This window comes from Miscanthus floridulus, chromosome 9 (genome assembly GCF_019320115.1).
Source record: "Miscanthus floridulus cultivar M001 chromosome 9, ASM1932011v1, whole genome shotgun sequence".
NCBI classification, from domain to species: domain Eukaryota; kingdom Viridiplantae; phylum Streptophyta; class Magnoliopsida; order Poales; family Poaceae; genus Miscanthus; species Miscanthus floridulus.
Genome location: NC_089588.1, coordinates 10,623,824 through 10,637,440, shown reverse-complemented (window position 1 = coordinate 10,637,440; position 13,617 = coordinate 10,623,824). Strand labels below are relative to the sequence as shown.

Genomic DNA, 13,617 nt, shown 5'->3' with positions numbered 1-13,617 from the left:
TACTTCATTTGTTTCAACAAAAAACAAAAAAAAATCCCCTAACATTTCTTAAAAACAAACACTATGCTTCGATTTGCCTGCCAAAACTTTGTTCCCTTAGTCCCCAGTTAGCTAAACATAATAAATCCTTACGCGTTACATACAGCTCAGGGACTGGGTGGTTCTCGAGCTAGATGGTTTCCTCTACATACAACTTAGTGGTTCTCAATCTATGAGTAGGTAGCTACCTGAATGAAACGGACTCAAGACTGGAAACCCATAGTCCATACATACGTAGGTACATATACATACATACATACATACAAATAAGGCTGAGGATTGCTGCAATATTCTCATCTCATCTGAGACCCGGCCGCATGAGCAGCTCGTCGAAGGATGCTCCGTTCTGCTCCAAGTACTACCTGAATTGTTGTTCGCGGACGACGAGGCACCACCCATGGACCTGTTGCTGTTGGACACGAGCAACTGCTGCTGGATGATAGAGCGCTGCATCTCCTGGGGTCCCCGCTCGATGGCAATGGCGTCCTGGATCTCCTTGAGCACCTCCGAGATGGGAGGCCTCTGCGCACCCTTGGGCTTCACACACATTATCGCCACCTCCGCGATCTTCCACACCGACTGCAGGTCATAGCCTCTGTCCAACGATTCATCAACGATGGCGTGGATGTTCCCGCTCTCGATGTGCGATCGGGCCTGCCAGGTTCATCCGTTTACTTCAGTTTTTACATCCATTGCTTTTGCTTCAGCAGAAACGTCACTGATGGAACAGGAAGCAAAACTGATGCTAGTACTATTCTCTTCTTACCCACGCTACAATGTTACGGCAGTTGAGCCCAAAGTTGTCATTCGAGATTGGTTCATGGCCAGAGATGAGCTCCAGCAGAAGCTGTAGATGTCGCTCTACTCTGTCAGCTGCTGCGAGATATAGTACCTAACCACACCAGAACAAAATCGAATGTAAGAGAAGATGAAACAGAATGATACAAAACACCTCAGTCAGATTGCTTGGCCTTACTCTGGGTCCAGGTATCCCACTGTTCCTCGAACTATACTTGACACATGAGACCCATCCACTGCAGGTTTCGATAGCCCAAAGTCTGCAACTTTTGCTCTCATGTTCTTGTCTAGGAGAATGTTGCTGCTCTTCAGGTCTCTATGGATGATTGTTGGGGAGCATCCTGTGTGCAGATACTCTATACCTGATTTTTGCCATTTCACATTCAGAATCAGAACCCTGGTGTGGCTAATTTCTCCATATTCAATATACAATTAGTGAATTGTGAAACCAGCAGACCACAAACCTCTTGCAGAATCTTCTGCAATCTCAAGACGCTTCAGCCAGCTAGTCATCTTTACATTATCAGCTCCTGTGAAACACCACCAAAAGTTTACCCTCATTTGTATATGTTTTCTCTTTTTTTTTTTTTGCGAAAAATATGTTTTCTCTATTGACCATGGGGTGCTATCATCTAACACTTAATGTTGCTGCTAGGGTTGAATCACAATTGAGAGCTAAACTAGAGTTATCTGTCATACACAAAAGCCTGTCTATCATTAAGCAGAATCTGATCTAACTTCATGTTTGAATTCAGTTAATTAAGCATTTGTGAATGCTCTGCAGTTCCAAAAGATGTAAAATAAAATCAACAGTACAACAGAAGCATTCTTTTAAGTTATATACCAGAAACAAAACTTGTGGCAGAATAACTATCCACCTACTGACAGTTTGTCTTTGATCATACAACGTAGATTTACCACCAGTTGGATGTGGACTTACCACGAAGGTGCTCTTTTAGTGTCCCATTATGCATGAACTCGTACACTAATATGTTTTTGCCATCTTGCTGACTGTAACCAAGGAATGTAACCAGGTGTCTATGATGTATTCTGGAAAGCAATGTCACCTGAAATAAGATGTTAGTCAGCTATATATATGCAAGAACACTAAGGTCCATATTTCAGGCTGACATAATTGAAAATTGCATAAAAATATACAGAAGGGTTTATCCGGTTATGCAAATATTTTTAACAAATGTGGTGAAGTATGAGAACAAACCTCGTTCAAGAATTCTCGGATTCCCTGATAGGAGTCATTTGTGAGAAGTCTGGCTGCAATCTCTCTCCCATCAGCCAACTTCCCATAGTATACTATGCCAAAGCCTCCAGAGCCAATTCTTCTCTCAAATTTGTCAGTAGCATCTTCAATTTCAGAGAAAGAAAATCTGTGTGCTGATTCTGTAGCTACTTCACTAAAATATGAACCAAGTTTTTTTGCTGGTGCTGCAATAACAACAGTGTCTGGAGATGGCAAAAGAATCACTGCATGCCCTAGCATAATATCAGATATGTCAATTGAGCTAAAGAGTGTGTACCTTCATGAGATTTCTTCTTTCTCCTACATGTAATGAAATAGCATACAATAGTAACACCCAGTAAGACAATTGCTCTAATCACCACACATATAACAATTATTATGGTGTGGCTAATGCCATTGCTTACTATGTGAAGGACACTGTTGCCTGAGAAGCTGCAGGCATGTAACAATTTAGAACATATGGAAGTCATGCGACCATTCTAAGAACAGCATAGCTATTTGATCTACATATGTAAGCATTTTGATGTCACTGAAGAGTGAAGGCTTTCAAGCCACATTAGTATTCAAAAGCATGATCTGAAATTAATAGTCTACTTTAAGGACAGGATACTAACTTCAAAATAATGCTTCTCTTGAAAAGTGCTTTTGGAACCTGCCCAGACAGCTCGTTGTTTTGAACATACCTGCATAAGTTTTAGTTCATAATAAGAGCGGTACTTTTATTCCATAAAGATCCTCACACAGATGTACTCACATCAAAAAGCCTAAATCACTAACATCAATTTGTCTTTTTGTTTCTTGAGCAGAAAAAAATGTAAGAATTGAATACAAATTTAAAAAGTCAAAGGAAAATAAATTGAAGAAATACTATACAGTGATCTCCAAAGTCTAGAGATTAAGACAAGGTGCACACAAGGATGTTTAACTTACAACTCTTTCAGGTTAGGTAGATCTCCCAAAGAAGATGGCAATTCACCAGTTAACTGATTGTTCTCAAGGTGACTAGAATGAAGAAAAGCACCGTATATTAGTAGAATCGTTTCAGAATAACATATTATCAAAAAAACTGGAAACTCACATATACTGCAAATTACGGCATTCGCTGAAATCAGGAATTTGGCCAGAAAACGAATTACCATCAAGCCTTCTGCATTAACCGACATAAGTTGATCAGACAATATAAGCCAAATACTTAGACAAGATAAAAATAAAGTACTCAGTCCTTACAGCTCAACCAGCCCTGATAACTTTGTCAGTTCCACAGGGATACTTCCTGTGATATTCTTCCCAGACAATGTGCTGCAAGAAAAAAAAAATTATTAGGTGTCAAATACTATTTCATCAAGGAAGGCAAAAAATTGAGGGCAGAATGACATGGTTGTCATACATTGAGAATACCCTTGGAGAAGCTTTTGAACTGCATTGCACCCAGGACCATGATGCTGGTAAGCACGGATCACCACCCTCTTGTGCCCAACCTTCCTGTGAATATCGTGATACCATGCTGGCCATGATATTTGCTGTCAATGTTGCATACACCAATTCAGTCCCAAAGTGGATTTCTTATTCAGAAACATAAGGGGTTGTTGCAGCTAGGAAAAAGAAAAGGTAGCAAAACCGTGCACAATTTGCTTACCATCTTGTGATCCCATAGTAATTTGGACATATTTGTAAATCTCCAGGGCGTTCAAAATAGGTCCCTTTGAAGAATCATTCGTCTTCCTGAACCCAAACGAGAAAACAAACGGAAGTGTCAAATTCGTGTAGCCTGGTTCATACAAACGATATTTCCCTTGAGCATTGTCCTCCACGTCAACAGTTGGTTTACTGAGTGCTGGCATGCCATGGGACCTCTAACTTAAATTTCCTCATTTCATTTGGTGCCAGATCTTCAATTTCTGCAAAATATGAGACTTCCCAAGCATTTGCTGGGAAACCTTCCAAATCAAGGCGGTAGTTCAAGGACCCATCCTGGCCAACTACTGCTGTTTGCATGACCTTTTCAGGAGGTTCTTCATTGGTACCGACGAATATGGGTTTTGTAGTTGATATTCTTTCAGTCCCTGGAGCAACATCAACAAGGTAATTTGCTCTCCTCACAGAATCAGATTCCCAGATTCTATCAAATGAATCATCAGGGTATCTGTGGAACAAGAAAAGGAACACTCTTCTGTTATTTGTTTGCATGAAACAAAATGCAGTTCTGGTTATAACTCAAGTTTATATTTTTTTAATTAACATAGAATTCTATTTTATAACTGTGGCCAGGTGTGAAGCCTATGTACAATGTAAAGGCATGAGTATGGACGGAGTTGTGCAGTGTTAGTACCTCACTGAATCATTGCTTTCTGCGCCAAAATTTATCCTCGCAGACAGTCCAAGAAAGAAGCGTGTCTCATCAGTGGTGTAGTAGAGCGATCCGTTAAACTGTCGAAGCTCGAGAGTAGAGATGAAGGGCTGTCCCGTGCTGGCATTGGAGAGACAGACACTGAGCGTGGGAGCAGCAGCCAAGATAATGGCTTCCTCAACGACGGGGGTGGTGGCGTCGTCGACGACAATGGTGGACCAGGGAGACGCGCAGATGGAGATGTCGAACTTTGGGTAGACATTGCTGTTGTCGAAGTTGCCGTAGAGGAAAGTGGCCCTGACGAGGTAGCGCATCCGGTTCCTGACGTTCATGGTGTAGCAGTACTTCCTGTTGTCCGCGGGGAAGTAGCGCACGGTGGTCAGCTGCTGCTGGGTCTGCTGCAGGCCGTTTTGGACCAGCAGCTGCGCGGTCTGGCCGCCGCCGGAGACGAAGGTGGCGTCGGAGGTCCACTGGATCCCGATGGCATCTGTGTGATCACGAGCTCCCCTGCAGTCCAAGCTGATGAAACCTGCAGGGGCAGGATGGGAAGGGGCAAATTGAATTAAAGATGGTGAGGTTTATATTTAGTAGAACACACAAGTCCCCAAGCTAGTTGCTTACTCCGTTAGCTTAGATTTACTACTAGTATCATTTATGGAATGCAAACTAACTAAGGCCTTGTTTAGTTCCTCCTCCAAAAGCTTACACCCTATCCCATCGAATGTTTGGACACATGTATGGAGTATTAAATATAGACTAAAAAAATAACTAATTGCACAGATTGCGACTACTTTGCGAGACGAATCTTTTAAGCCTAATTAGTCCATAAATTGACAATAAAGTGATACAGTAACACATGTGCTAATGACGGATTAATTAGGCTTAATAAATTCGTCCCGCGGTTTACCGACGGATTCTGTAATTTGTTTTTTTATTAGTATCCGAACACTCCACGTGACACCTAATGTGACACCCAAAACTTTACACCTAGAACTAAACGAGGCCTAATTAAGGGGACCCCAAAATCAAACAGGGGGTCAGTGTGGTGGATATGCACATTCATCTGCTTGCAATTTCGCAAATCTCCTGGAGAAGCTGGAACATTTCGCACCCATGACATTGGCTATGAGTATGAATGCGTAAAGCTGGGTAGAGAAAGGGCGGCGCCGCCGTAAACAAAACAACAAGAAAAAAACGAATCTTTGGAGAAGAGAATGGGGGATGGATGGGAACGGCAGGGCGGCTCACCAGGCTGCGCAGCGGACGGCGAGAGGAAGCGGAGCAGGTGGAAGTGCACGTGGAGGAGGAGAGCAGCGGCGGCGGCGGAGAAGGCGTCAGCCATGGAAGTTGGCTTGCGAGGTCCTCCGGCCCCCCTATCTCGCAGGCACCGCCACCGCAGGCGCAGGGAGGGAAAGGGAGCAAGGCAGCAGCAGCAGCTAGCTGCTCCTTTTCGCCCGCCCCCAAACCCAAAGCAGCTGCGCTGCTTCTGCTTCAGCTTCTGCTGCTGTTACTGTTACTAGCAGGAAGGATCGATCTAGTAGTACTAGATTAGCGTGTTGGTGGACATGACTACATGAACGACATGGTTGGAGGAAAAAATTCCACGCCCACCTTCTCACTCTAGGCCCGGTTTAGATCACCTCCAAATTCTAAATTTTTTTAATATCTCTTCATCATATTAATTTTTGGACGCATGTATGGAACATTAAATGTAGATAAAAAAATAATTAATTGTACAGTTTGGTTGTAAATCACGAGACGAATCTTTTGAGCCTAGTTAGTTCATAATCAAACAAAGTTTGTCAAATACAAATGAAACGTGCTACCATATCCAGATTGCAAAAATTTGCAATCTAAACAAGGCCCTAGTACTCTACTCCCCTCCTCTCAAATCTCAATCAACAACTGAACATAACCAACAACAAGGAGATGGAAATCCAGCTTTTCTACCACACCTTCCCGTCTTCATGCGGCGCTCGTCTTTAACTATTGATAATAAAGTGACTGATTGCAAAATAATAAGTAATTTATATTAAGTAAACAAATCGAGATAGGCAGGCAGACATACATTGGTCGTTGGAGAGAGAGAATGTGTGGGACTAAAGATGGCAACGAGAATTCCCCGTCGGGGAATAAGCCACAATCCCTGTCCCCGCGGGGGGAATTTTCTCCGTCCTCGTCCCTGCGAACAACCACGGGGAGCCTTCCTCCACCATCCCCGATCCCTGGTGGGGATTTTGTCCCTGCGGGGATCCCCGTCCCCGCATACAGCAACACACACATGCATAAATCTTGCAAGGTTCACAGATTCACACTTGCATAAATCTAGCAAAGGTTCATAGATTTATAAAAGATCACAGATTTATAAATCCTGGAATACTCATTAGTCTAATGAATCTAGCAACATAGTTCCAGCAACACACGCCAACACAGGTGTTCACTGTCCAGGCATCCAGGTCTAGGTGTCCAGTACATAAGCATACACACAGGCACATACACACAAGAACAAACATAGTAGGCACAGGACAAATTCATAAATTCTCCGTTGCCATCTGTAGTCCACCTCTAGTTGGCCCTTGGCCGTCATAAAGTTCAGCCTTGCCAAAAGAACAGCTCCAGCTTCAAACTCACAGGAGTGCAAGTCCCTGCATACAGCAAGCAACAATAGTCAATAGATATATAGATCCTCAATTTTGTGGCAACAAAAAGAGTTACAATGCATTATCAATTAACAATTTTCAAATAATACCTCAACGCCATCTTGTATCTCTTGAAGACAAGTCCAAAAGGTGGCTGTTTCTTCATTGTCACCTAAAAAACAATTGCAAAACATGAATTAGCAATCATGATAATAGAAAAATGTGTTCATAATGATATATAATTAGAACAACTTATAAATCTTTGTATTTGTTTCGAAGCCAATCTTGTGAACACATTAAGGCCTCCAATATCTCTGGAGTAAGCCGGCTGCGATGCTCACTAAGGACCCTTCCACTTGTGCTAAAAGCAGATTCAGATGCAACTGTAGTAACTAGAATAGCATAAATATCTCTTGCAATCTTCCTCAATGTGGGATAACGTGTCCCAGCCACCTTCCACCAATCAAGAATATTGAAGTTTTCAGTGTTGATTGGGACCAACTCATCATCCAAGTACCTATCTAGCTCAGATTTGAATCTTACTGCTGTTGGTCTCCTACTAGCAACTCGTGGACTAATTGTAGATAGAACACCTGAATTTACAAGTGAAGCAGCTGTTGATTCTGTGTTATCTTCATCCTCTTCCACTTCATAATCCTTCATCAATTCATATAGAGAGATTTTCACCTCACTAACTTTCTCTAAACACTCTAAATGTGACTGACCAGTAAGGGTCTCAAGAAACCCAACCAAGAAATCAGTCTTAAACCGAGGATCAAGAATAGTGGCCAAGCCCATTGGTCCTTGAATCTCCTTCCAGTACTTATCAAATTTCACTATCATTTCAAATGACATTTGCTCTATAATAGGATTGCCACAAACAGCCCACTGTCTAATCTGCTCTTTAGCCTCACAAATTTTTAGGAGTTGAATATTTGCAGTCACATAATTTGTTCCAGAAAATATTTCAGTAATGTCATTAAACAACTTGAGCCTACCAGCCACTTCCCTAGCAAATTCCCATTCTTCTTCACTAGGAGCACAATCAAATAGCTTCTCAACACGTGTTGCACGGTTAAAAACAGCCTTGTAAGGTAAAGCAATACTAAGCATCTTGTAGGTAGAATTCCACATAGTTTTACAGTCAAGACCTAATTTGTGTTCAGTTTTGACCTTGACATGCTTAGCAATCTCTTCAAATTTCTTTACTCTTTTAGGTGTGGCTGTCCAAAAGGCAACACTTTCACGAATTTTTGCAATTGAATTCTTTATGTGGGACATGGGACTGACTGTCTGTGGGTACAAACCGGAAGTGGAGGAGAAAAGAAAAAGGTTGGTTTGGGACTTTCTTCTTTGTGCCCTATTCGCTTGAAGGAATTTAGAGGAATATGGATGAATTTAGAGGAATTTGCGAGAGCGTAAACAGTGTTTTTCATACGCGTACAGTGAATGCCGGCTGAAATTGTGAGAATTTCCTATCCGTGAGCTGAGACGACTCAAATCAAATCCAACCGAGCTTTGGTGCCAACTTAACAGCTCCTTGTCCTTTTTTCTTGATGAGGAAACAATTCATTGTCCTTGTGACACAACACAAAACGCCCCGTTGGAGAGCCCCACCGGCTAACTTCTGTTAATCGTTTGCACATGGCTTTACCAAACATATTTTGCTTTCAAACAAAACAGCAATCTGTAGATACTATAATGTTTTTCTAGTTGCAAACCATAAAAGTGCAACACTTGAATGGGATGTCAGGAACTAGTACATATTAAAATTAAGGGACTCTTGCGTTTTTATCCTTATTTTGTATCGAAATTGTGATTTTGCCACTATTTTTTTGGCTTTGTGAATTTACCCCTATAATTTCAAAACGAAGCACCACTTTGCTCCTGCTCCGTCATCCACCCCTAACTGTGTTAAACTTTGTACAAAAGGACATGAATGCTCATGCGATTTTGCCCCTGTTTGTTATGCCTAATTGTGATTTTACCCTGATTTAGAATTAGGCATTTTTATTGTATGCTGACAATTGATTAAATTTGGTCAAACATATTTGGCACAACTTGCAATTATTTGAACTCAGATTTAATATTGATAAATATTCAAAATTTTGGCAGCACCTTTGCTATATTTTGCTAGCATCATGACAACAATATGAAGCACATATAAAACACATAAGAAAAATCATGGAGAACCACAGCATTTCAAAGTCTACCATACAACATGTCAACATGTCCACAAAAGTTGTGAAAAAAAACATGTCCACAAAAGCTACAAGTCTACACCATGTCACATGTCCACAAAAGCAACTGCACCATGTCAACATATCCACAAAAGAAACAAGTCTGCAACATGTAAACATGTGCATAAAAGCTACATCCATCTCATTCAAGGACCACCTAGAGACCTAACAAACTAGCTATCCTTCCTTCTGTTCGTCCTCCTGTTCCCCTCCCTCTGAAAAGCATTGAACAGGTTGGTTAGTAATGATTACATCAACAAATAAGTACACCAATACAACTATGACTTGGCTAACTGCTGCTCTCTCCTGATTCTCTTCCTCTGACCACTTTCAAGAATACATCAAGTGTTCCCTTGTACTGGAAGCAATCAGGAGGACAAACTGGCTCACTTCCTAATACGAGACCACGTGTGCATGAAGGAGAGCATCTGAATTCAGATAGGATCTGGAAACACTGAAAACACATCAGCAACAATCCTCAAGTCTAATACACTAGTTTGAGGGTTAAAGCCGTGAGGATGGAATTTGTAACACCCTCGGTGTTACATTGCACTGTTTTGCTAAACATTTCATGAGCATCATGATTAGGTGCATATGTGTATGACATGAATTATAAATCGATGTTCGGCACTTGAAACATTCATACGAAACATGAGACAAAGGTTACGTTTCATATAATACTGTTTAGTATTCTGATCGAATTGTTGTCGCAATAAAAATGCTATAGAACGTTTGGCTAACGGCGATGGAATGTGTGCGATCGCGGACTAGGATAGCTGGTTAGAACATCGAGTAGGCCGGATTTGGGGTTCAACGCGAAACCGTTGGGAACGACGCCCATTCGTGTAGGCTTGAAAGAAGGTCGACGAAGCTGACTTTGGCCAGTTTTGTAGAACGATCGGCTTAGGAAATAGCGCAATGTCACTACTGCGATTGATAGCTTGATGTACCCTCTTGCGCATCGAACAAGTAGTTTGGCGTTCGTAGCTTTGCAAACAAGTTTTCTACTTACTTTAAAAAGCGTGCACATCACTTGAGTTGGCACTGGGCACGGTCACCACTGGCCTGGCACGCTGTTGGTTTGCCAGCGCACTGCCGTGCCCGCCACGTCCCACCGCCCCACCGATGCACGCGCATGGCTCTGGCACTGCGCGCCAAGGCCGTCTGCCTTCACTGTCGGCCATGACTGCCGCTGCTGCTCGCCTATCGCCACGGCTGGCTCGCACTGCACGCCGAGGCGCAGTCCTCGTCCTCATGCCGCTGTGACGACGACGCGCACTGACCCTGCGCTCTTGCCTTGGCCATTTGCTGCCTCGTTGGCGCGTGGGTCATCTCACCGGCTGTTGTGCTACGCCCAGGCCGTCGACCAAACTCTACCGAACCTTGCCCTACCTCGCTTTGGCCGTAGGTGCACCGGGTCCCGCATTCATGTCGCCAGCGGCCACGCCCGGTACTGACCGCTGATTTCCCTTGGCTGCTCGCTCGAAGGACGTTCGTCTGCTCTGCCATCCCCTCCGTGTCGCATCACACTGCGTCAATTGTCTGGCGCTACCCGCTGCGGTGGCACCATGCCGTGCCTCGTCGTCTTACCGCAATGGCCGTGTGGACAGCCGTCTAGGGCATGTCCCGCATGTCCCGCTGTCACCTGTAGTGGTGTGTTGGCTCGTTGCGTTGACACCGCAGATGGACCAAGCCAAACCATGATAGGACCCCCCTGCCTCCGCTGTCTCCATGGTCGCCGAGACGCTTCTATCAAATTCACCGAGGTAGCGGCGTCTGGATTCAAATTGACCACATGTTCGACTCCGCCAGATAGCCGCAGCCCTACCGACCCCACCTCGCCGTCTGTAGTTCGGTCCTGTGCTCCAATTTTGAATCGCCGCTTACTGAGTCCATAAGACCATGGTGTCTTGCGCCGTCGGCTAACCAAGCAACCAAGGCAGCTCGGCCCAATTCCTCACGCCATTAGCCTCTCCTCCAGTTGATTGTCACCATGCTCGCCACAGCCTAGGCCCTACCACCATAGAGCAGCCCCTGGCATAGCCGTGCCATTGCCGTGCTCCGCCGCACCACATCACACGCACGTGGCCGGCTCGGCCTGAGCCATCTCCGGTCAAGTCATCGTGTCTTTCGGTTTCGTGGTGAGTCACTGGTGCTCGTCTGCTACTTGCTTTGCCCCGGCCATGCTGACGTTCACTGGAACGGCGTCGCCGTGCTTGCAGGGTGCCCACCATCGTGGTCCGAGCCTGCTGCGACGTCCTGGTGCGAGTTGTCTCCGCTCTGCACTTGTGTTCGCGCATAGGTGAGATTCAGCTCGTTATTTTGGGAGGGGGCATGGGGTGGCCGGCGTGGGTCGCCGGTGCCAGCCCCGTCGTGCCGGTGTGCACGGGTGGCCACAGGGGTGTTGCCAGTGAGAGGACAAGTAGTTCGGAGGGCGTATCTGTAAAAGCCTAGACTGGGTAAATAGTGTCTTAGCACTCGCGGTAAATGTCAAGTAGTTCGGGGGCGTTTCCACGAAACTGTCAGCGTGCGTAGGCCTTCCCCTGTCGTGGGCCGTTGGCCGACTAGGCCGTGCCTCCATGTGGGCCGCGCGGTGGTCTGCTGGCGCGCGCGGGCAGGATGGGCCGAACCAGCGCGTGTTGGGCAGCGAGGCCAGATTTCGGGTTCTTAAATTCCAGAGAATAGACATGTTTATTTATTTTAGTTATGAATCCAACTTCAATAAATCGTAGTAAATTGCATAGTTGTCCAAAAATCGTGAGACAAATTTTGTTAGGTTCGCAAAAATATCATCTGCTTGTTAGTACAGTTAGAATGCAATTAACTGTGGCGGGTATTGGCTCATAAATTCTAATTAGAAAACTTAGTATTAGGTAGATTAATAATTGTAGGAATTCTTGTGGCAAATCGGCAATAGTTTTAGCTTTGAAAATTTTACAGTAGGTTCAATAGGATATTAGGTACTTGCTGTAAATTTTATAGCCTTAGAATGGGTTGCTAAATAAAGTAGTTATTACACTTGCTTTATCGAATATATCGTAAGTCAGTATTAGGAGTAAGAATATCGGTAGTTGCTTTAATAATAACGAATGTCATATTTCAAACTTGTTATCAGATAGTTTAGCCTCGTTGTCGGTAGCACTAGCTTATTAGTTAAATCGATGTACTGTTATTTTAAGAGTTGTTGTTGTTATATTCCTAAGCATTGCATCATCATTTCATGTAGATCACGAACGGGTATACTTCGTGCCCATCGGTGAGCCAGAATACGACGACGTTATCGAGGAAGCCTAGGAGCCTATTGGTACTGACCTTGCTGACCCGGCACCTGCCCAAGGCAAGCCCCGGTGCATAACCCATATTTTTATGATTACTGAATATATATATGTGATGTGCATTTAAGTTATAGGCATTTTATGGAAACTACCTGCATAAATATATCTACCAATGAGTCCTACTAGTACAGGTCGAGTAACTGCTATGCTCAGGATATCGGTAGCGTGAGTAACCTGCCGTTACTCGCACATAGGTGATGAAATATGATCACTCATGATAAAATGATGGAAAGGTAAATGGTGACCGGGCAGGGATATGGTTTGGGTATTGGTGGGTGTGAGGGGTTGTGTCCTGCGGCCAACAGGGCATAGCTCGGTTACACTTTTTTCCCTGTCTATGTCAATTAAGTACCGGTCGTTGCATAAGGCATCGTGGGCAAGTCACAGATTTATTGTCCCGAGCGCATACTTGGGTATGGACGCAGAGAAGACTTGTTGCTCTCTTATCGCGGATCCGGCTCTTTCCGAACCGACTAATTGGAGGCGAGGATGGTGGAGGTCCTTGCACCACACTGAGTCCAAGACTTAGGAGTGGGGGCTTGGAGTCCAAGTTTGGATGGGGACCTAGACACCCAGGATAGGAGAGTGATGGGTTAGTCCTGCTTGTGCTTAGGGTACAAGCGGGGCGTGTGTTTTTGGGGCACCCAGCTGGGCATATTGATTCATGAATCGCCGGGAGATCAGGTACGGCTTGTCTCGTGTTTAGCACCGTAGTAAGAACTGAAAGTGGAAAGGAGAAGAACAGAACTGATTGCTCAACTCTTGCTTGAAAGTAGAACAAGTGCTTATATAGACTGGCTAGATGATAACTTAATATGGCTGATAATAATAATACATAAATAAGGACTCACTATTAGTATTGCTTTCTGCTAAAGCAAACCAACAAACCATAAAGCTTATCAAATTCCTTGGAGTCGGGAAATTATTCTCATCGGGTAAGTCTTGTGAGTACATTGTGTAC

At 44.1% G+C, this 13,617-nt stretch overlaps 1 pseudogene; it reads right to left on the bottom strand.

Annotated features, from left to right (window-relative positions):
- Nucleotides 1-51: 51 nt before the first annotated feature.
- Nucleotides 52-5,989, bottom strand: LOC136483399 (probable LRR receptor-like serine/threonine-protein kinase At1g67720; annotated as a pseudogene).
- Nucleotides 5,990-13,617: the final 7,628 nt, after the last annotated feature.